The 25,009-nt window shown below is 37.4% G+C and overlaps 1 protein-coding gene across 1 annotated transcript in view; it reads left to right on the top strand.

The window, feature by feature from the left end:
* The first annotated feature begins 12,426 nt into the window (after positions 1 to 12,426).
* Positions 12,427 to 25,009, top strand: part of SCN9A (sodium voltage-gated channel alpha subunit 9) — a 177,479-nt gene continuing 164,896 nt past the window's right edge. The window contains exon 1 of the mRNA XM_064586642.1: positions 12,427 to 12,724. The gene's annotated coding sequence lies outside the window, so the exon portion shown is untranslated. The remainder of the gene's footprint in view (positions 12,725 to 25,009) is intronic.

Genomic DNA, 25,009 nt, shown 5'->3' with positions numbered 1-25,009 from the left:
CTTTTTTTTCCCTTTTTTTAAATCCTCTTCTTTTTTTTTTTCAAACAACTTCTTATCAATTCCTTTTATAAAATTTTTTATAATTTCCATCTTTACAGTCATATTCCATCCCTTCATCATATCAACCCTTATTTTTGTACATATATAAGTTTTTTTTCTTTAAAATTTTGGGAGGCACTTTCTTCTAACAGACCAAAATACACACCAAATCTAGTGTGTGGCACTGATTTATATACCAGCCTGATCATATTTGATCACATTCTGGTTTTTGTTGTTGTTGTTGTTGTTTTGTTTTGTTTGTTTTTGTTTCTTTTTATCTTTATCTTTTTCTTTTTTTTTTTTTTCTCTGTTTCTTTTTCCACTGCTTCAGGTCTTTTCTGATTTGTTTACAGTATATTTTCTGGGGACGTTGTTACTCTGCTAGCATTTTGTTCTCTCATTATTCTCCTCTGCACAAAATGACAAGATGGACAAAATCACCTCAACAAAAAGAACAAGAGGTATACCAACAGCCAGAAACCTACTCAAAACGGACATTAGTATGATGTCAGATCTAGAGTTCAGAATCATCACTTTAAAGATAATAGCTGGGCTTGAAAAAAACATGGAAGTTATTAGAGAAACCCTTTCTGGAGAAGTAAAAGAACTAAAATCTAACCAAGTGGAAATCAAAAAGGCTATTAATGAGGTGCAATCAAAAATGGGAGCACTAACTGCTAGGATAAATGAGGCAGAAGAGAGAATCAGTAATATAGAAGACCAAATGATGGAAAATAAAGAAGCTGAGAAAAAGAGATAAACAACTACTGGATCACGAGGGCAGAATTCAAGAGATAAGCGATACCATAAGACAAAACAATGTTAGAATAATTGGGATCCCAGAAGAAGAAGAAAGAGAGAGAGGGGCAGAAGGTATAATGGAGCAAATTATAGCAGAGAACTTCCCTAATTTGGGGAAGGAAACAGGCATCAAAATCCAGGAAGCACAGAGAACCCCTCTCAAAATCAATAAAAATAGGTCAACACCCCGACATCTAATAGTAAAACTTACGAGTCTCATAGACAAAGAGAAAATCCAGAAAGCAGCTCGGGAGAAGAGATATGTAACCTACAATGGTAGAAACATTAGATTGGCAACAGACCTATCCACAGAGACCTGGCAAGCCAGAAAGGACTGGCAGGATATATTCAGAGCACTAAATGAGAAAAATATGCAGCCAAGAATACTATATCCAGCTAGGCTGTCATTGAAAATAGAAGGAGAGATAAAAAGCTTCCAGGACAAACAAAAACTAAAGGAATTTGCAAACACAAAACCAGCCCTACAAGAAATCTTGAAAGGGGTCCTCTAAGCAAAGAGAGACCCTAAAAGCAACATAGACCAGAAAGGAACACAGACAATATACAGTAACAGTCACCTTACAGGCAATACAATGCCACTAAATTCCTATCTTTCAATTGTTACCCTGAATGTAAATGGGCTAAATGCCCCAATCAAAAGACACAGGCTATCAGACTGGATTAAAAAACAAGACCCATCGATATGCTGTCTGCAAGAGACTCATTTTAGACCCAAAGACACCCCCAGATTGAAAGTGAGGGGGTAGAAAACCATTTACCATGCTAATGGACACCAAAAGAAAGCTGGGGTGGCAATCCTTATATCAGACAAATCCGATTTTAAACCAAAGACTGTAATAAGAGATGAGGAAGGACACTATATCCTACTTAAAGGATCTATCCAACAAGAAGATCTAACAATTGTAAATATCTATGCCCCTAACATGGGAGCAGCCAATTATATAAGGCAATTAATAACAAAAGCAAAGAAACACATCGACAACAATACAATAATAGCGGGGGACTTTAACACCCCCCTCACTGAAATGGACAGATCATCTAAGCAAAAGATCAACAAGGAAATAAAGACTTTAAATGACACACTGGACCAAATGGACTTCACAGACATATTCAGAACATTCCATCCCAAAACAACGGAATACACATTCTTCTCTAGTGCCCATGGAACATTCTCCAGAATAGATTACATCCTAGGTCATAAATCAGGTCTCAACTGGTACCAAAAGATTGGGATCATTCCCTGCCTATTTTCAGACCACAATGCTTTGAAACTAGAACTCAATCACAAGAGGAAAGTCAGAAAGAACTCAAATACATGGAGGCTAAAGAGCATCCTACTGAAGAATGAATGGGTCAACCAGGAAATTAAAGAAGAATTAAAAAAATACATGGAAACCAATGAAAATGACAACACAACTATTCAAAATCTTTGGGATGCAGCAAAAGTCCTAAGAGGAAAGTATGTAACAATACAAGCCTTTCTCAAGAAACAAGAAAGGTCTCAAGTACACAACCTAACCCTCCACCTAAAGGAGCTGGAGAAAGAACAGCAAATCAAGCCTAAACCCAGCAGGAGAAGAGAAATAATAAAGATCAGAGCAGAAATCAATGAAATAGAAACCAAAAGAACAGTAGAACAGATCAACGAAACTAGGAGCTGGTTCTTTGAAAGAATTAACAAGATTGATAAGCCCCTGGCCAAACTTATCAAAAAGAATAGAGAAAGGACCCAAATCAACAAAATCATGAATGAAAGAGGAGAGATCACAACCAACACCAAAGAAATACAAACAATTATAAGAACATATTATGAGCAACTCTATGCCAGCCAATTAGATAACCTGGAAGAAATGGATGCATTCCTAGAGATGTATCAACTACCAAAACTGAACCAGGAAGAAATAGAAAACCTGAACAGACCTATAACCACTAAGGAAATTGAAGCAGTCATCAAAAATCTCCCAAAAAACAAAAGCCCAGGGCCAGATGGCTTCCCAGGGGAATTCTACCAAACATTTCAAGAAGAATTAATATCTATTCTTCTGAAACTGTTCCAAAAAATAGAAATGGAAGGAAAACTTCCAAACTCATTTTATGAGGCCAGCATTACCTTGATCCCCAAACCAGACAAAGACCCCATCAAAAAGGAGAATTACAGACCAATATCCCTGATGAACATGGATGCAAAAATTCTCAACAAAATACTAGCCAATAGGATCCAACAGTACATTAAAAGGATTATTCACCACGACCAAGTGGGATTTATCCCTGGGCTGCAGGTTGGTTCAACATCCGCAAATCAATCAATGTGATACAATACATTAACAAAAGAAAGAACAAGAATCATATGATACTCTCAATAGATTCAGAAAAAGCTTTCGACAAAGTACAGCATCCTTTCTTGATCAAAACTCTTCAGAGTATAGGCATAGAGGGTACATACCTCAATATCATAAAAGCCATCTATGAAAAACCTACAGCGAATATCATTCTCAATGGGGAAAAACTGAGAGCTTTCCCCCTAAGGTCAGCAACTCGGCAGGGATGTCCACTATCACCACTGCTATTCAACATAGTATTGGAAGTCCTAGCCACAGCAATCAGACAACAAAAAGAAATAAAAGACATCCAAATCGGCAAAGAAGAAGTCAAACTCCCACTCTTTGCAGATGATATGATACTTTATGTGGAAAACCCCAAAGACTCCACCCCAAAACTGCTAGAACTCATACAGGAATTCAGTAAAGTGGCAGGATATAAAATCAATGCTCAGGAATCAGTGACATTCCTATACACCAACAACAAGACAGAAGAAAGAGAAATTAAGGAGTCGATCCCATTTATAATTGCACCCAAAACCATAAGATACCTAGGAATAAATCTAACCAAAGAGACAAAGGATCTGTACTCAGAAAACTATAAAATACTCATGAAAGAAATTGAGGAAGACACAAAGAAATGGAAAAACGGTCCATGCTCATGGATTGGAAGAACAAATATTGTGAAGATGTCAATGCTACCTAGAGCAATCTACACATTCAATGCAATACCCATCAAAATACCATCCACTTTTTTCAAAGAAATGGAACAAATAATCCTAAAATTTGTATGGAACCAGAAAAGACCCCGCATAGCCAGAGGAATGATGAAAAAGAAAAGCAAAGCTGGCAGCATCACAATTCCGGACTTCCAGCTCTATTACAAAGCTGTCATCATCAAGACAGCATGGTACTGGCACAAAAACAGACATATAGATCAATGGAACAGAATAGAGAGCCCAGAAATGGACCCTCAACTCTGTGGTTAACTCATCTTTACAAAGCAGGAAAGAATGTCCAATGGAAAAAAGACAGTCTCTTCAACAAATGGTGTTGGGAAAATTGGATAGCCATATGCAGAAGAATGAAACTGGACCATTTCCTTACACCACACACAAAAATAGACTCCAAATGGTTGAAAGACCTCAATGTGAGACAGGAGTCCATCAAAATCCTAAAGGAGAACACAGGCAGCAACCTCTTTGACCTCAGCCGCAGCAACTTCTTCCTAGAAACATCGCCAAAGGCAAGGGAAGCAAGGGCAAAAATGAACTATTGGGACTTCATCAAGATAAAAAGCTTTTGCAAAGCAAAGGAAACAGTCAAGAAAACCAAAAGACAACCGACAGAATGGGAGAAGATATTTGCAAATGACATATCAGATAAAGGGCTAGTATCCAAAATCTATAAAGAACTCATCAAACTCAACACCCAAAGAACAAAGAATCCAATCAAGAAATGGGCAGAAGACATGAACAGACATTTTTCCAAAGAAGACATCCAAATGGCCAACAGACACATAAAAAAGTGCTCAACATAGCTCGGCATCAGGGAAATCCAAATTAAAACCTCAATGAGATACCACCTCACACCAGTCAGAATGGCTAAAATTAACAAGTCAGGAAACGACAGATGTTGGTAGGTATGCGGAGAAAGGGGAACCCTCCTACACTGTTGGTGGGAATGCAAGCTGGTGCAGCCACTCTGGAAAACAGTATGGAGGTTCCTCAAAAACTTGAAAATAGAGCTACCATATGATCCAGCAATTGCACTACTGGGTATTTACCCCAAAGATACAAATGTAGGGATCCGAAGGGGTACGTGCACCCCAATGTTTATAGCAGCAATGTCCACAAGGGCCAAACTGTGGAAAGAGCCAAGTTGTCCATCGACAGATGAATGGATACAGAAGATGTGGTATATATACACAATGGAATATTATGCAGCCATCAAAAGGAATGAGATCTTGCTATTTGCAACGACGTGTATGGAACTGGAGGGTATTATGTTGAGCAAAATAAGTCAAACAGAGAAAGACATGTATCATATGATCTCACTGATATGAGGAATTCTTAATCGCAGGAAACAAACTGAGGGCTGCTGGAATGGGGGGTGAGGTGGGAGGGATGGGGTGACTGGGTGATAGACACTGGGGAGGGTATGTGCTCTGGGAAGCGCTGTGAATTGTGCAAGACTGTTGAATGTCAGATCTGTACCTCTGAAACAAATAATGCAATATATGTTAAGAAAAAAAAAAAAGAAGAAGAAGAAGGTAGCAGGAGGGGAAGAATGAAACGGGGGAAATCGGAGGGGTAGACGAACCATGAGAGATGATGGACTCTGAAAAACAAACTGAGGGTTCTAGAGGGGAGGGGGGTTGGAGGATGGGTTAGCCTGGTGGTGGGTATTGAGGAGGGCACATTCTGCATGGAGCATTGGGTGTTATGCACAAACAATGAATCATGGAACACTACATCTAAAACTGGGGATTAACATAAGAATAAAAAAAAGTACAGTGTATTTACCACTCATCCTGTCTTTACTACAGTTCATATAATAATGCATTCTAAGAATATCAGTATTTTTTTGGAATAGTTAACAAATTTAGACATTGCTACAAAAGACCTCAAATTTATAATTTATCATATCTTATTCATCACTCTAAAATATATTCTGTTTTAAGAAACCTGATTTCTTTTTTTTTCTTTTTTCTTCTTAATTTTTGGTGTGTGGATGTGTCTTTCCTCAAAGCTATAAAAATTTGAGTCTATTTATTAGTGCTTAAAACACAAGGTTAAAAAAATTAAATGTCAAAAACCCCCACAAGAATGGTAATCAGATCATTTGAAAATCTGGGATTTCAACATTAAACCTTAACTGATCATTATTTACATAATAAAATGTTTCAGTTTGGGAATCTTTTAAAAAAATAAATTTAGTACTTAGAAGGTGGGGCTCTATAAGTAGCAAATAAGGTCTTACAAATACAGGCAAGACCCTTTGAACACTGAAAACTTGCAGACCTCCCCAAGCCTTCCCACTCTTTAGCTCTCTAAACTTTTGATCCATAGCCTGAGAATATTTATTCCATTGTTTTGTTAAAACAAAACAAAATTCAACTGAGTACATTTAAAGATCAAATTGGCCTTATTCAACAATTCATGAATCAGACTGATTCCACCTACCAAACAGAAAGGAGCTAAACAAAACGGGAGACCTTTAGAAGGGGCAGGACAAGGAAAGAGATGATTATTTTGTCTTTCTTTGGGTCTATTGGCTGGATTATCTCACTAGTGCAAAACAGGAAATTCCAGATTGACTAGTTAAAGATTATATTTCTGGGAGAGGTTGAAACTGCAATTAAGTTAGGTATTAAGTCTTGATTTGCTGACCAGGGACTTAGCACAGATGACTACATTTTAGATCTACTGTCTTTTTTTTTTTTTTAACAGTTTCTTCTTTCTCAAATGTTCCACTCCCATCTTTGCTTTAACATCTACTACTGACAAAACTCAGTTATTACTACAACCTAAACTATACAGTCAAATTAGTCAACACTCTACTTCTGACAGCAATCAAAATAACAACAAAAAGGATGCCTGTATTTCCAAACTACATTTTATGTCACATAATAGAAGTTTCAATTCAGTAAATATACTGAAATTAATACATTTAAATAGCTGATATCCCATTTAAAGTAGCAGCTTGGGAAGTTACATCTTGATTTCACTAGCACTATTGCTGAAATATTTTTAAATTTCTCTTTTGGAACTATCTTCAGGATCTGTTTCATATATCTTTAATGGAAGAAAATTTCTGATCCTTGAGGGTGAACTTAATAAATGTAATATGTTAGGTAAATACATTAAAATGCTATCCAAAGCTAAGGATGATCACAGATTCCTATAAATTATTATAACTGCAAAGCAATTATTGCATTAATACTTTACTGTTTCAAATAATAATGACATATTTATTTGTATGGGCAAATTAAAGTCTGGAATGAGAGTAGTCAAACTGTTAAAAAAGGCTGCACATGAAGTTTGGGATTACAGAGGTCATGAATTTTCTATTTTGCATATACACATATATTCTTTGTTCTTCTGAGAATTACATTCATATAAAGTGAATTTTCATTTCTGATACCATATTTTTCATATTTAGAGGTTCCAATTTGTTGTTTTTATATCTTCTATTTTTCTCCTCATAATGTTCAGATTTTTCTCTACAGTCTTGAGCATACAGAGTACACTTAAAATATGGAACCTAACGTCCTCCACTGTTAATTCTATCATCTTTGCCATTTCTGGATCTGTTCCTGTTGATTGAATTTTCTGTTGACTATGGCTCATATTTTCCTTCTTCTTTGCATGCCTGGTAAGTTTTTTTTTTTTTTTTTAAGATTTTATTTATTTATTTGACAGAGAGAGACAGTGAGAGAGGGAACACAAGCAGGGAGAGTGGGAGAGGGAGAAGCAGGCTTCCCGTGGAGCAGGGAGCCCGATGCGGGGCTCAGATCCCGGGACCCCGGGATCATGACCTGAGCCAAAGGCAGACACTTAATGACTGAGCCACCCAGGCGCCCGCATGCCTGGTAAGTTTTTAAATCTGATGCTAGTCAGTGTTAATTTTACATCGTTAAGTCCTTTAGAAAGTATTGGACTTTATTCTGGCTAGAATTTAAGCACGTTGAAATCAGTTGGGTCCTTTTAAGTCTGCTTTTAAGCTTTGTTAGTGTCAATCCAAAGCAACTTTAATCTAAAAATAATATAGCCCCATTACTAAGACAATACCCTTCTAAGGACCCTCCAGTATCTTATGTGTGATGAGGTTTTTCTACTTTAGCTGGGGGAAACACAAATTATTTCTAGCCCATGTGAAGTCTAGGATTTTGTTACCTACAGTTTTCCATTAGTTCTTTCCCTGGCCTTAGATAATTTGGTTCTCACACCACCACATGTCAGTATCCACCAAAAACGTGAGGGCACTCCTCTGCAGATTTCTGTATAGGTTTCTTCTCTATAGTACTCTGTCTTACAAATTCTAGCTGCTTCAGCCTCTTAAACTTCAGTTTCCATCTTCTCAATTCAGGGAGATTGTGGGGCTCTTTTTGTATTTTCCCCTTCCTGTGCTACAGTCTGGAAACTAATTTCATGTAGTAAGTTGGGACCATCATAGGACGCACCTTGTTTATGTCTTTTCTCTCAGTGATCACAGTCTTGTGTATCATGTTGCCCAATGTCTAAGCACAAATGTTTCGTATATTGGGTAATCTAGTCTAGTTTAAGGCTTCTGCAAGAAGAGAACTTTGAGAACAGCAGTTTTGATGAAAAGGCATTCCATAGAAAGCATCTGATCAACAAAAGCATTGTTCTGGTATAGGACTCATTGGTGGGCTGTTTGATTTAGTGGGAATTCATGAATAATTGACCAATCAATATACTACAAAGCATCTACCACATACAAGAAAAAACACGTTTATTTTTCTTCACATGAGTTTACTGGCATAAAAACTCACACCATGTCAATTTAGAAGAGCAAATACTCTAATGCTGATACATTTTGGAAACCACTTTTCTTTTGTTGTTTCATTCTGCATAATTTGTCCATCTTTCTTATTATTCCAACCTATGACTGATAATCTTCATTGCGTATTGCACTGTTTTAATTATAGTTCTCTTTCTTTGTAATTCTACTTTGAAACCTGACTTTTGAAACCTGCTTTTTAGCTATGTATACACAAAAAATCGTAGCTTTATTCTTTCATTTTCACAACAGCATAATTGTTTTTACTCAAGTTAGAATATTGCCATGTGGCAGATATTAGAAGATAAATATAGATTTATAATCCTATTTAGTGAAAAAAAAAAACTCTTCTGGTACTGTACTGTTTAATTTACTGTCTTCATATTACTGTCTATTTCTCTCTCCTCCAGGAACTTTATAGAAGTTTTAACAATTGGAGAGGTAATTGTGGACAAAATAGAAGTATGGATTTCCATGGTGTCACAAAGTAAAATAAATTTTTATTCCTATTCTTGTTTTGAAATATACTATTGGTTAATTTCAACACATAAATAGCTCTACTTTTTGTGCCCGAATTATAGAACATCATTTGTGAAGAGCCTTAGGAATTTATTGGTTGTTGTCTGGTTCAACCAGATATCTTTTCTGCCTCCCATAGTTCAAGCCTATCCTTTAACCTTCTCAATAGCACAGGACACCATCACTTAATGTTTGATGAACTCACAGGTATGTTTAGTATAATACTTAATGAGAGTTCCAGAGAGTTCTTTCCTGGATTTAAACAGAGACAAAAATCTCAGAGCTGCCAAAAAGGCAATAAAAATACAGACAGCATAGACTAAAAGCAACAGATTACAAAACGTTTGGGAGACTAAAAATGACACATACAATATATATGGGGTAAATGGTTGAGAGATAAAAGAGAATTGGGAAGATAATTAATAATATACACCAACATTTGCCAATGAGCTCATAGGCAAATCCTTCCAAGGATCCTTCAGACAGACCAAGGAAGTTTTGTTTTGGACAACCTGTAACAAGAATATAGGTATATCCAGTATGATATGTACTTGTGGGTGAACTCTTACAGTAGAATATGTATTACTAACACTAGACATCAAAAACAAAGAAGATAATGTGAAAAAGAAATTCATTTTTATTTATAGGTATAATGATTCACACATTAATAACAAAGAAGCAGCAATGTGATTGCCTTATGGTAGCCTAGTATAACTGATATGACTGCTTCATGGTAGCCTAGTCTATATGCTAACGAATGAATCATTATAAAATTTTTATGGCATACAGTATTATAGTCATATTCATAATAGAGCATTGCAAATATTAACATTCAACATTGTTAGGCTATGTGGTTCATCTGGGAATTTTTTCAAATTGTTGCAAATCTCAAAAATATTTTCCAATATATATATTGAAAAAAATCATACATAAATACACTTATGTAGTTCAAACCTGTGCTGATCAAAGATCAACTGTATATATATACAAATCGACAAAGCATAGTGTATATTATTCATTATTTTTTTAGTGGCAGAAGGAGAGGGACACCAAATCTCCTACCACACTGGTGGGAAGTACTTTTTTGTCCACTATTAAAAACTGCTACACTTCATTAAACCAATGGATCACCTAGTCCAATATGCCATCACTATCCCAAGTGACTTTTTCTGGGTAGTGTTATATGGCAACTACCAAAAGTGACTCTATGTCTTATAATAATTCATTCCATATGGTACCATTATTTATCAATTCATCTTGAATCTATTTTTATCTTCATTTTGCACCATCTCTAGGAATAACAAATCCACTAGACTCACTATTTTTTTTTATTTTAGACTATTTTTTAAAATATCATACTTAAAATATCATACTTTTTAAAATATCATAGACTACTTTTTAAAATATCATACATTTGCTTCTCTAAAGCTTTGAGTATTTTGGAATTTGTTGATCAAATCTGTGTTAATTATATTAATAAATTTCATCATTTTAGAGGCATTGATCATTTTTTCAGTTGTCTTACTCAGCTAAAGTGTTTGTGTTCTAATTTATCCTCTTAAGGAAAAAAATAACATGATTTGAAATCCTGTGGTTTTGAATTATTCTGAACATCATATGGATTATTCCCTGATAGATATGAGATCAGATGTCAGAGAGCTTTAAGACAGAAGGTTGATTGAACTCACTTTACTTCTCTATGATTATTCATTGGACAATTTAGTTGAGGAGGGACTTGAATGTGGCCAAGAAAAAAAAAAAGAGAGAGAGAGAGAGAGCAGAATTGATTAAACCTAATTAAAAAAAAAAGGCTGTCACTCCTAGTATAGTTGAACTCTTATTTCTACCTCTGAGACCAATCAAGGAAGAGAAGATGACTTGGCTATGATGTGGCATTGAGAATTATCTCCAGGTGTCCAAGTTCACCCTTCAGTGGAGAGCCTGTGAAACAGAAAGCTTCCTTCCTTCAGCGGCACATCTTACAAGTCAAGAATGTAAGGTCAACGCCCAGGGCAAACCTCAGTAGCAGCAGGGATAGGTAAACCCTGGGACTTAAAATCCTGTGTATTTACCACTGAGTATCATTTCCACGTAGAAGGTGTGGAAGCAAATAAACCATAGATGCAAATGCCCACCACTTATATTTATACTATACTGTGCACTATACAATGTGATACAATGTGATTTGCCCTCTTTTAAGGCCTGAATCCAGAAATCCACCCCACCCCAACATAATGGTGGAAATTTCCTGTTTCTTCTTGAGAAAAATAATTCAATTCTGTTTTTATTACTGTCCCTCCCAGCAGACTGCTGTAGAAAACATACATGCATACACAGACACACACACCACACAAAAATTTTTATGAAGATTCATTTTCACGGTCGTTCCTACCCAGCTCTGAACTCGGAACCTATATGACTGATGATGTATCCAGATGAGCCGGTCCAGGTCTGGGAGAGCAGCCTCTACCCCACATCTCCCTCTCCACCCACAACATCCTCTGACTCCTCGCTCCACCTTCGAAAGGAAACGCTTTCATTGCCGGCCTTCGAAGATTCGGCAACCCGATCGATCTGCTATAAAAAGAGAAAAGAAAAATCGCAGCCTAGAGATAGGTCTTGCGCGGCACCTCTCCAGTCTCCATGGGCAAAGCCTCTGAGAAGGAACCGATTCCCAGTCCTAAATCCTCAAGAGCCCGGGGCACAGGAGACACTGGTCAGGCCTTTGCCATTGGTCCTCACCTCCTCGGCCTGGAGCTCTCCCCCGGCTTCCCACCAAACCACACTCGGCGACTTCTCGGAAACCTTAGCCGATTGTGCTGAGCAGGAAGGGAGGAAGGTGTGTGTGTGGGCGGGGGGGGGGGGGGTGAGGTAAGGGAAGGGCTCTTGAGGCTGCTGGACCGACACACACACACACACACACACACACACACACACACAGGCGCGCGCGCGCGCCCCGCCCGATGGGGGAGCCGTGGATGCGAGGTCGCGGCCCCCACCCCTGCCTTCTCCCAGCGCACCTCGGAGAAGAGGCAGCCCGGCCGCCCCGGCGCTCCTAGCGAGTCCAGCCGGATGCGAGCCGCGGGCGTGGAGAGCGGGCGACGCCGGCTGGGGAAAGGGCGGGGAGGGAGGAGTGGCGGGGGAGCCGGCGGCGCGGCTGCCGCGGGGGCGGGGGCGGGGCTGCCGCCGGTCTGGGCGCGCCCCGGAAGGAGGGGCTCAGTCTCGGTGCTGGCCCTGGCCAGCGCTCCGGCGGCGGGGGTCTGGTTTCCAATTCCGCCCTCTCGCCTGGGCTGGCGCTGGGCTAGCCTGCGGGCAGCGGCTGGGGGTGGCAGGCGCCGGCGGAGCAACAGGAGCCAAAAGAAAGAGGGCGACGGAGCTACAGAGAGAACGCCGGTGGGGAGAGACCAGGAGCGAGGAAGGGGCTCTGAAGCCCGCGCCCTCCGCACAGGCCGGACTGTGCAGGCGCGCTGGATGGGCATCGTCGGCGGGCAGGGTTGCAAGTAAGTGGCTTTTCCGTTGCTCCTCTGGCGTGGCGGACCGGGAAGCCCTCCGTCTCTCGCCAGTGCTCGCCTCAGCCGCCACACCCACCTGTATCCATTTTCCCATCTCGCGGTTTTGGCCACTTGGTGTTAGGCCACCCGAAAGTAGAGAGGAGAGAAGCTGAACGGAGAGGTCCAAGCAATGAGAGAAAGAGGAGCTGGAAAGGCGCCTGTTTCCAGTGCGGGTTTTGACTGTGTGCGTTTGCTGGCAGGTTCCGAAAATGTGGAAAGGAAAGGCACTTATACCTGATGGTTTGCGTCCGCTTTTTCTTACTGTCTATGCTGGCAAAATTGTTGGATGGGTTTCAGTTCCAGGGGCAGGTCGTATTCTTTGCGAGAAAAAAAGCCTGTGTTGTATTTCCCATCTGCAAAGGTGAGCGTGCAGAACCAGCATAGCGGATTCTACCTGTATGCAGGGACAGCGAAACAGCGCCGCACCCCTTCGCAGCTCACAAACATGAGGAATAGACAACTGCTTAGCCCCATTTCTCAAACACAGTCCCCCCAACAAATAAGCATTTTATAGTGCAATTCAGAAGAGATTTAGAATCATTTTAACTTTTTATCGGTCTCAACTGAAACTGTCATTTACTTGCAGGGAAAAAATAGATATTTTCGTTACTTGTATTAAAGACAAAAGATCAAAACAAGATTACCAAACTAAGAAACTTTAATGTCAACTTCTGTGATTATAACAAACATTTTACTCATTATTTTAGTGTTTCTTTTTAAATTATAGTTGCAGCCTTCCTAGTAATGTTTATCTCCTCTGAAGCTAAGAACAGTTTTTTTTTTTTTATCTGAGAAGCTTAGGGGAGTTTTTAAAAAGCTAACTTCAATAAGATAAAGACCAAATTAACACAGGCTTTTCAAAGAATGGTGGATTTTCAGTTTCTGTGTGTCAGTGTTGGGAGGCTCATTTCTTTTCAGAAACACAATTAATGTTCTTTTCTATTTTTCCTCCTTCCCAGTGGGCAGGAGGAAGACATTGTTTTTCTTTCTTTCTTTTTTCTTCCTTCCTTCCTTCCTTTCTTTCGAGAATTTAAAATATATTTCCATGATTTTTGCTTTAACATCAGTAAAACCTAACTATATATAATCTGCAAACCAAATGCAATGATTGAATAGTCCATTTTATTGAAACGTCTTCAAATTCTTTTTCCATTTTTAAAAATAATTAAACTAGAATTCACTTTCTCAGGAACTATGGTAAATAGGATTTAATTTTTTTTTTTATTATTCAAAGCTAGTCTTATCTGATCCTTATGTATGGAGTTATCATGATTGTTAGAATAGCTTATTCACAGAATGCTAGACAAAATATAACTTTTGGTGTAATGGAGAGTGTGCCTTTAGGCAACTGGTAATAGTTTTGCTTAAGATACGTTTTTGCATTTTGTATATGTTTAAATTACCTGTCTAGGGGCGCCTGGGTGGCTCAGTCGTTAAGCGTCTGCCTTCGGCTCAGGTCATGATCTCGGGGTGCTGGGATCGAGCCCCGCATCGGGCTCCCTGCTCGGCGGGGGGCCTGCTTCTCCCTCTCCCACTCCCCCTCCTTGTGTTCCCTCTCTAGCTGTGTCTCTCTCTGTCAAATAAATAAATAAAATCTTTAAAAAATAAAAATAAAATAAAATAAATTACCTGTCTATTGGAGGTTCCCTTTTGGAAGTGAACCATTATGCAATCATGGGACCAGTGACATATTTTTACAGAGGTTCAATATACAATATGCCATGATTCCTATGGTTTAGGGTAGGGCTAACTGGGTACCTTGATGAGTCTACAGAAGAAAGATGAGTCAGGTCTGGCTCTCTGCCAAGAGCATCCTTATACCTCATTGTGTCCCATAGGACCAGGAAATAATCATGGGAACCCTCCAGTGGTAGTGCTTCTGTTTTTGCTACCTGTTGCTGAGGTGGGTTTTGGCAGCAAAGAAAATGTAAGAAATTCAGAGGTGGAATCAGTGGGGTCCTATTCACTGTATTCAATATGACCAAACCACTTTCTTTGTGGCAAGAAAAAAAAATAGACTCTTGCATTTTGCATTAATAATATAAACTAACATTTATCTAATTTCTATTCCTAGTAGATACATGAAAGAATGTGATATGCTGGGAGGATTTATTTGGTATTTTTCTAATCCAAGGCCTGACCTTGCTGAGGAGCTTAAAGTTTATTAATGTAAATGGATCATTCTAAATGTCATAATGGTATGATTATGATTTTCTCTAAAACTGTCTTAGATCTTTTCCCCCAGTCTTTAACATCTGAATAAATGGCTTCACCATCCAAATGTTATTGCTCTCTCTCTTCCTCAAGACAGCATTTCATCCATAACTAGTCCAGATTTAGATCTCTCAGTTTTCTCTTCCAAATATATCTCTATTCATTTATACTTCTCAGATATATCTCTTTAGCTTTGTTCTCTATGTCTACTATGCCAATAAATTAGTTCAAACCACCATCATAATTTACCTGGATTTCTGCTCCAGGCTTCGTATTAGTCTCTCTACTTCCATAGTTTCCTCCCCTACGATTCACTCTCCATACACAGCAATACCATTGTGCCTCTCCTTAAAAACATTCATTAACTAACTGCGTAGAAAAAAAAGAATAAATGCAGACACATAGAAATCTATCAACAACAAATTCCTTCTGTTAGCATACAGCTCTCTGTGATCTGGCCCTTCTTTATAAGCTCACTGAATCCATCCCCCTCATTTATATGCTCCAGTCACACTGGTCTTTTAGTACCTGTAACACATGGAATAATTTCACCCCCTAAGGCTTTTTAAATACTGTTCCCAGTGCGTGGACTATTCCTTTCGTTCTTTGAATGGCTAGCTCCTTCTCAAACTTTAAATCTCAGCTCAAAGGTCTTTTCCTCAAGTGATCATTCTTGATTACCTGTCAAAAGTGGGTTGTCATCTGTTAGTCTCTGTCTTGGTACTTGTTTGTTTCCTTCATGGTGCTTATTATAGCATGCAGATATTTTGTGGATTTGAATATTGAAAGCTCTAAAGGAACAGAGACCAAGTCTTTATTGTTGGCCCAGTGTCCAGAACAGTGTCTGGCATGAAGTAGTGGGGGGTTCCTAAATATTTATGTAAATAATAAAGTACAAAGACATGACTTATTTCAGCATAGAGCACATCAACCCAGTCTATTTCTGCATTTTATGATTCAATTTCTTTTTAATTTGTTGAGCATCTGGTACATTTACGAACCTGTACTATGATTTTGAGGGAGTAAAATATCCTGAGATGTATTCCCATCTTTCGGCAGCGTAGGCTATAATGTGTTCAAAGGTAAGTAGATTATAACATAGTCTTAGGAAAGCAGTGACCACAACTGGATTAAGATATATTTGGAAGGAAAACTGGAGTGCATAAGCCAATATGACTTTTGTATGAGTGACTTCTAACATGCAATGGTGACCTTATTAGGTTTAAATCTGTATCTTTTTCCAACAATTTGAGGGTCTATCAGTAATCACTACATTTACAATATTGTTTTGTAATAAATATGGATACTTGAATGAGCTCAGTTGATGGAAGTATGTTCAAATGAGGCTGAGGCCATAGATCCGGTACTGACATGATCCAAGTTGGTGTTTACTCCAGGTTCAAGGGGCAAATTATCTGACAAATCCAAAGTGTCCACTTGGGAAGGTTCAGAGAGACACTGTGGGCTAATCCGTGAAGATCCATCACCTATTATTAGGTGTGGAGGAAAGGGGGCTTCAGAATTCATGCTGGTTAATGATTGTGTCAATTTATACTAGAATTTATACAATATACACACTTCATATGGCAATAATCCACCCATTATTATTTTTTTTGCATCTGTATTTAAAGATATTAAATATTTTTGGTATTAACATGTGGTTGAAAATCTAGCTTTCATTTAGGCAAGCAGCTTTCATATTTTTTATCTAGCGACTGACCAGCTTTTTTTCTTGTAAAGAATTTGCAATCATATTTCTTCTGAAAGGACTAAACTATTTCATGAATTTTGTTAAATTTGCTGCTAAGGTGGCACATTGTGGTTGTAATGGGTGGGAGTGCCCCTGTGTGCTAATTGGAGATGGCCCCCTGTTTTACATGTCACAAATTAGCTTATTATTCTTACACAGAGGTAGTATAGCTTTCTTCTTCAGAATGATGTAAGTTAGAATAGCACGTAAGATGGCAGTGCATTAATAAAATGATTATTATAAAATTGTATAAAACTAATTTGCATTTGAGGATTTATGGAAGAGCATTCACAGAATGTGGGTAGACTACTTTTGTAGAATGTGAGAGAACAGTTTCAGTATCTTGCCATCCTGCAAAATGGAATTTCTCCATTGAAGGTTTAACTGGCTCTCCCCCACCCCCCACCCCCATGTATAGCTGGAAGGAAATGGCTTTAGGCAACAGGGAAAGCCATCAGCTCTTGGCAGCCAAAGGTAGAGTAAACTTTGGAGGAACAAAACTCTTCTGGGTGGTGAGGGAAAAGGCCAGACCATGATAAAGAGGGACAGGAGGTGGGAATGCCTTGAACAGTGCCAATAAACATAATCTGCCACAGACAAATTTGAGTTGACATATATATACAGTTGGATTATTTGATATCTTTTTAGCCACACTGAGAAGAGTTCTTTCTTCTTTTTTCTTTAGAATAACAACTGTATTTTAAGGGAAAACATGCTGTTATTTCTTCTTTTATACAGGAAATGGATTACCTTTGGATTTTTAAACTGATGTAACAGGGAGCCCAAAATGCCATATATTATTATTAAAATATACAATTTATTTGATTGCAATTTCATTGCTATTCATTTCATGATTTCCTTTTGTCATGTGTTTGAGAGACTTTTATTATTGATTATAAATTTCTTTAAAATGTCTCCTTGGATTTTTTACAAAGCTTTCTGAATCAATTATCAAAATACAATAAAACTAATTGCACCTGATTCTTCACTTGGAAATTTAGAGGGAGTAAGTACATTTACCATGTCATTAACCTACCATCTCTGCTCTGCAATGTATGCCTTTTTCTTTCCCTTTTTCTCTTCTCTACATATCATCTTCTGAACATTTGATATATATGCCCGTAATACAAATTTTTCTCCACTGTTTGGTCAAATTATTAATACAAATAATTGGAAAATGGAGCTCCTAAAGAAGGATTAATAAGATTAGATGGATGCATTAAAAAAATAAGCACAAAACATTTCTGTAGAGATTTCTAATGAAATTTTCTGTGTGTTATATACCAAACTAGACATCCTGTGTCATCTGATTATTTTCTTTTTTTTTTTTTAAAGGTTTTGTTTTGTTTTGTTTGACAGAGAGAGACACAGGGAGAGAGGGAACACAAGCAGGGGGAGCGGGAGAAGCAGGCTTCCCACTGAGCAGGGAGCCCCATGCAGGGCTCGATCCCAGGACTCTGAGATCATGACCCGAGCCAAAGGCAGACGCCTAACGACTGAGCCACCCAGGCGCCCCTCATCTGATTATTTTCAAAAAATAAGGGTGATTTCACTAGATGTAGTATCTGTCAACTGTACTAGTTGCTCATAACTGTGTATCTTAGAATCTAAGTAATTATTTTCATCTTCCTGAGAGTCTATAATTAGAAATTCAAAAAAAAGAAGTAAATGGTAGATATTAAAATCCATACAGAAAAGTAAAATGGGAAAATGAGAAAAATGTTATTGATAAAAAAGTATCCTCTTATTTATTGATTTAACCTAAAGAATAAGTGATTATTCTTTCAAGTCCAATGGACAATGGACCATCCAGGATTTAGGGTAAGGATAGCTTATTAACTATATGTACATTTTGAATAAGATACATTGAAGATTTAATGGTAAATTATGCCTTCCTTTGCTTTCTCTGGATAATGATATAATAACATAACAAAATTAACATTGCACATAGATGAGTATTATGGGACTAATTTTTATAGATGATCCTTTCATGGAATAAAATATAACAAAGTTTAAGTGATGATTTGTCCCCCTTAACGTAACACATATTCTTGTTACCCAGGACAAACTTGGCTCATGGTAATTCATGTAAGGAGAAGAGAAATGGCATCCTCAAGGGTCAAGTGGGAACAAGGTTCTTACAATCTCATGAGATCATCCGACAGACTTTCAGGAATGAATATTTATAGGATTGTTATGCAGAGACATTCTTAAAAATTCATATTACATCCTTACTATATTTCAGAATATTTATAAAATATTTTTATAAAGGGTTAAAAATATAGAGGAATAAATTTGTATTCATGTTAGTGTAGTTGAAATGTGTTTTTCTAGATATTTCTCTTGCTATATATGTGGTCTTAGCCAAATACTTTTTCTCAAATGCAACTTCATTATTTGTAGGATTGGAAGTGTCTTCTTCTAAGGGGTTCTATACAAAAAATCCATTTCAGGGTCTCACACATGATAAGGAGGTGTTCAATAATGGTAGGTAGACATTTGGTAACTTAGTATATTATAATCAAAATGTATTCTATTTTGAATACAAATGGTACAGCATTTAAAGTGCACTGTTGTTACATTTACTTTTAATCCTGTTTTTAAAGACAGTTCTAGTTATACATCTCTAATAAGACCATTCCATTTTGAATTCTCTGTTGGTAAAGTTGTCAGTAATAAGCTATTACAAATAGTTTATGTGAAGTATCTAAAAACTTATAAGTAGAAAAACATGAAAGAAGTATCTAAAACTCAAGAATTTGTTAACTATCCAGTTAGGTTTTCTTTCTGATTTTGAACCTGATCCATCAGAATTTTTCATTAATAGAGAGCAGTTCAGTAGAGGTGACCTGCCAGATATCCTAATGATGCATCTTAAAACTATCTACTTTGATTGGAATTTTTTTAAATAACATATGAAATTTCTCACTTATGTGTGAAATCAAACTTACTCTAGTACTTCAATCATCAGGAATGTAACTCTCAATTTTTAAATCAGCAAATAAGATGTTTGAGCCTGAAGGAAATATTTGCCAATATGGCCATTCACTTACTTTATTTCATTGGTGATCATTAACAAAAACCAAATCTTGTAAAGGAAATCATTGAACTAAGGGTAATAATTGAGTTGTTTTATTTATTGTTTTCTTTAGCAATCCACAATTCTTCCCCAGTTACAAAGATAATAGACTATGCATTGCAAGAGGTGGGTCATGGCAACATTATGAAGACAGAAAATGAATATATGAACAGGTACACTGTCATAAAGAAAAATATGGATAGCAGCACCATTTACATATTGTTAAGATTTCTGATAATAACATTAATTTAACAGCCTCAAGTATGGAGCTCAATTTTGCCAAGCAGTTCATTAAGGGATCTTCAGATGCTTCTTTTAAATCTTTACAACCACTTTTTGAGTTGAGAACACTAAGGCTCAGAAGTTTGCTAACCTTCCTAAAGACTTGCAGTGATCACTAACCTGAGTAACGTGCACATTCTTTTCAGAGGCAATAAAATTGTATTTATCCTATGAATGCTGTTGTACGTATCCCACCCAAATATACCTAGTGATTACATTACCAAGGATTGAAATCTTTTCAATCCATAAAGGAGCTGAAATAATCTCCATTTGCAGTTAAAGCAGACTATGTAATTACAACCCTAGTGAATAAGACAGATTGAAGATTGTTTAAATGTTCATCTTGAATACTGATTCTTGGGTGGTCTATTTGTGTTAAACCAAAGTTGAGATTTAGGTGGAAGTTTGAAGACATTATGATGTTATGAAACATACCAAGACATTTAAAGTGCTTTTGAGGTTGTTTTAAAGGTTGAGGGACTTTGCTTTCCTGGTCTAGGGATGTTATTGTATTACTCTGACTTGGCCATGATTAGAATGTTTTGCTTGTTTTATTTTGAGGAAATCAAAGGAACTTTCCCAACCTAGACAAGAATTTGAAAGAAAAGGATGAGTCCCATTAAAAGGGATAAGAGTGTGAAATGTCTAGGCAAAGTCCATTCAGCCTCAAATATGAGTGATGAAATGGAGAAGAAAGAGGGAATGAAGCCATGTATGAGATCCTGGGTCTTAGGGGATGGAGCAGTAGAGAAAGCAAAGTGACCTTATGCAGGGTTAGGAAAGAAGAAGAGAGTGTTCATCTAAAGTTCTTATGTCCCAGAAATTGAGAATATAGACATTTTTAATTAGAGGAGTACAAATATTTTTAGTACCCCAAATTGATACACTCAAATGTAATCTAAATCATAGTACTTATTGTCACAAAGAGACAATGATTTATGTCAATTAAAGTTTAACATTAATGATTCAAGGTGTTTACTCTTAAGGGTTTTAAAACATTTTTGGAAAATTTATTTTGCATTGTATATAATTTTCTAATGCAAATGATCTTTAAATATCTACTGTCTACTTAGATACTGCATTTTAGTGGGGTATATAAACATGACAATTAGAAGCTTGAGTTCTGTGATATATCTGAGTTCTAGTGGTTGTTGACTGGCAGCTTGTCCACTAGACTGTTAAGATTTTAAGTGTAGAGACCATAGCTTGTTCATATTAGCATCCCTGCATGGTGCCTTAGATGCAGTCATTCTCGATACAGATTTGCTGAAGAAATGAATCATATTTATTACACCAATATATGCTCAACTCATTACAAATAGCTCCTTTTCACTGAAACTTACTAAGTATGTGGGAGAAATAAGTTGAGTTTAGTAATTTAGACTTCTCAAACCTAGCTTTTTATCATTACTAGGTCATGATGAATGAGTCATATTTCTTATTTCTTACTCAGGAAAGGAATAGCACTTCTGCTTATTTTTTGCCACAGTTTGGGTTCATCAATTCTAGATGACAATATTTAGCTTTCTTTGCATAAAAGAGCCAAATGTTTTAACATGTACTCAATTTGATATACTACAAAGACTGACACCCTGATCTTTTCCTAAAAGTGAGAGTTATCTATTGGAGGATTTGCTTAAGAAGTGGACTGTAGTCCAACAGTAAAAAAAAAAAAAAAAAAAAAAAAAAAAAGTTAAAACTAAAATTTCTAACCGATTTGTCTTGAGCTGGTGATCAGTCATTAAGCTGTATCTGGTTGGCATCCGAAATGTGTCGGTTAGGAGTTGGCATCCAAATTGCTATCAGTGCCGTTGAGGTTTGTGGGGAGGGAGAGCCTGGCAGAGATCCCAAGGGTAGCGGTAAAGGGAGGCTGAGTGGTTCCAGGTCAGCTCTAAAACAGCATCACTGTTCTCAGCATTTATGTTTCTGCAAATGAACAGCAATACCTCCTTTCCTCCCTTCTTCCTTTATTCACTCTCTTTCTTCAGCAGGTATTTACTGAGTAGCTACTCGGGTACTATTGCAGAGAGCATAGATATAGCGGTGAACAGAACATGGAGGTTTCATGCTAGTTTTGAGATAGATAATGAGTAAATAAACAGAACCCACTATCTGTATGCTGTGGAGAAACATACAGCAGGACACAGAGAATTGAGGGAAGGAGGCATTATTTAATAAGGGTGGCTAGAAAAGCCTTTTAGAGGTGATATTTGAGGTAGGGACGTGAGGGAGCCAGGGAAGCAAGAGGGAAATCATTCCAGTCACAAGAAGAGGCAATTGCAGCAGCCTGAAGGTGTATTTGATGTGTTTATGGAAAAGCAAGGAAGTCAGTGTGGCTAAAGTGCAGAGAGCAAGGTAGAAAGTAATAGAAGATATGGGAATTTTCTTAATTTGGGAAAGGTTACTAAGTCTGCCTAGAGGTCTGTATAATGAGCAAATGCTTCAGTGACCAGCATGGGACAAACTTCAGGGGGAGATGAATTGTGCCTTTTTTTTTTTTTTAAACTGGATCCCGTTCTGAATATAGGTACCACACAATCCAAATAAATATTTGGGAAACTCCTAATTTCCATATAAAATTAATCTTCCTGCCATTTCTTTGTGATTTATATGTAAATGTCTTATATTCCCTTCCCATCTGCAATAAATTAGATTCTTAGAAGCCCTTATTACCATTTGAGGACAAAAGGGCTAACATGACAGAGGTTACAAATGAGATGATCTTTTAAATGTTTAAATTCAGGAAACTAAAACATGGTGAGAGTGCAGTAATATTTTGCATATTTTGATTGATTTTTTTGTATCTGTTGTACAATTTCTTACGAAATAGTGGTACTGCATAGATAGAAAGGAGTATTGCCTAGCAAAACAGATACTAGGGAAGCACGTGTGTATCCTGTCAAGCTTGACTCCCCTGCTAACTGCTATAACTTTGGTATTCTACTGACTCTCTCTTCCTTACAGTTTTCAGCAAATTCTTGTGAAATTAAAAAAAATAATAATAATTGTGGTGCAGTATTTATAACATAAAATTTGCCACTTTAACTGTTATGAAGTGTGTAATTCAGGGGCATTAAGTACATTCACATTGTCGGCAACCATCACCAACATCCATCTCCAGAACTTTTTCACCATTCCACACTGAAACTCTATACCCATTAAACAAGAACACATTACCTTGCTACCCCTACCCCTGTCCCTGGTAATCACTATTCTACTCTCCTTACCCATGAATTTGATTATTCTAGGTATCTCATATAAGTGGAATCATATAATATTTGTCCTTTTGTGTCTGGCTTATTTCACCTAGCATAATATTTTTAAGGTTCATAGATGTTGTAGCATATGTCAGAATTTCCTTCCTCTTTAAAGCTGCCTGGTATTTCACTGTATGTATAGATCATATTTTGTTTATCCATTCCTCAGTTGATGGACATTTGGGTTGCTTTTACATTTTGGTTATTATGAATAATGATATTGTTGTGAACATTGGTGGACAAATATCTGATTGCATCCCTGCTTTAAATTTCTTGGATATTTACCCACAAGTGGAATTTCTGGATCATATGATAATTCTGTTTAATTTTTTGAAGAACTGCCGTACCATTTTCCACATCAGCTGCACTATTTTGCATTCCCACCAGCAATGCATAAGGGTTTCAATTTCCCCACACTCTCGCTAACATTTATTTTTTTCTTTTTTTAAATAATAACCATTCTACTGGGTGTCAAGTGGTATCTCATTGTGATTTTTATTTACTTTTCTGTAATGATTAGTGAAGTTGAATATCCTTTCATGTGCTTATTGTCCATTTGTACATCTTCCTTGAAGAAATATCTATTGAAGTTCTTTAATAGTTATTTGTTTGTTTTTGTTGTTAAGTTTTGGGAATCCTTAATATATTGTAGATATTAATTTCTTATCAGATATATGATTTGCAAATATTTTATCCATTCTCTGGGTTGCCTTTTCATTCTCTGACAGTATCCTTTGGCACACAAGTTTTCAATTTTGATGAAATCTAGTTTATCTGTTTTGGTTCTTTTGTTGCCTTTGCATTTGGTGTCATATCCAAGAAAACATTGCCAAATCCAACGTTTTGAATATTTTCTCTTATGCTTTCTTATTATAGTTTTATAGTTTTAGCTCTTTCATTTAGGTCTGTGATCCATTGGATCCATTTTTTTTTTTTCAATCCCCATAGACATTATAGAGCCTAAGGGTCTCCAACTTCCATTAGCCTTTCTTTTGCAGAGGTCTTTCTTTTTCCTTTTTTTTTTTTTTTTTTTTAAGATTTACTCATTTACTTGAGAGAGAGAGCGCGTGCACGTGAGAGTGCACACACACAGAGGAGGGGGCAGAGAGAGTCCCAAGTGGACTCTGCACTGAGCGTGGAGCTGACATGGGGCTCCATCTCACAACCCTGAGATCAAGACCTAAGATCATGTCCTGAGCTGAAACCAAAAGTTAGAGGCTTAACCTACATTGTGCCACGCAAGCACCCCTCTTAGGGTCTAGTTTTTTTTTTTTTTTTTAAAGATTTTATTTATTTATTTGACAGAGAGAGACACAGCGAGAGAGGGAACACAAGCAGGGGGAGTGGGAGAGGGAGAAGCAGGCTTCCCGCGGAGCAGGGAGCCCGATGTGGGGCTCGAAGTGGGGCTCGATCCCAGGACCCTGGGATCGCGACCTGAGCCGACTGAGCCACCCAGGCACCCCAGGGGTCTAGTTTTTTAGCTCAAATATTCCTTACTCAGAGTAAGGTAAATATTCCTTACTCTGAATATTTACCTTACCTTTCCTTACTCTGAATATTTACCTTACCTTTTTTTTTTTTTTTAAAGATTTTATTTATTTATTTGACAGAGAGAGAGATAGCGAGAGCAGGAACACAAGCAGGGGGAGTGG

Source organism: Mirounga angustirostris, unplaced genomic scaffold (genome assembly GCF_029215605.1).
Source record: "Mirounga angustirostris isolate CCGP_5_RB_7025 unplaced genomic scaffold, mMirAng1.0.hap1 SCAF_3, whole genome shotgun sequence".
Lineage (NCBI taxonomy): Eukaryota > Metazoa > Chordata > Mammalia > Carnivora > Phocidae > Mirounga > Mirounga angustirostris.
This window is presented reverse-complemented; position numbering and strand designations above follow the sequence as displayed.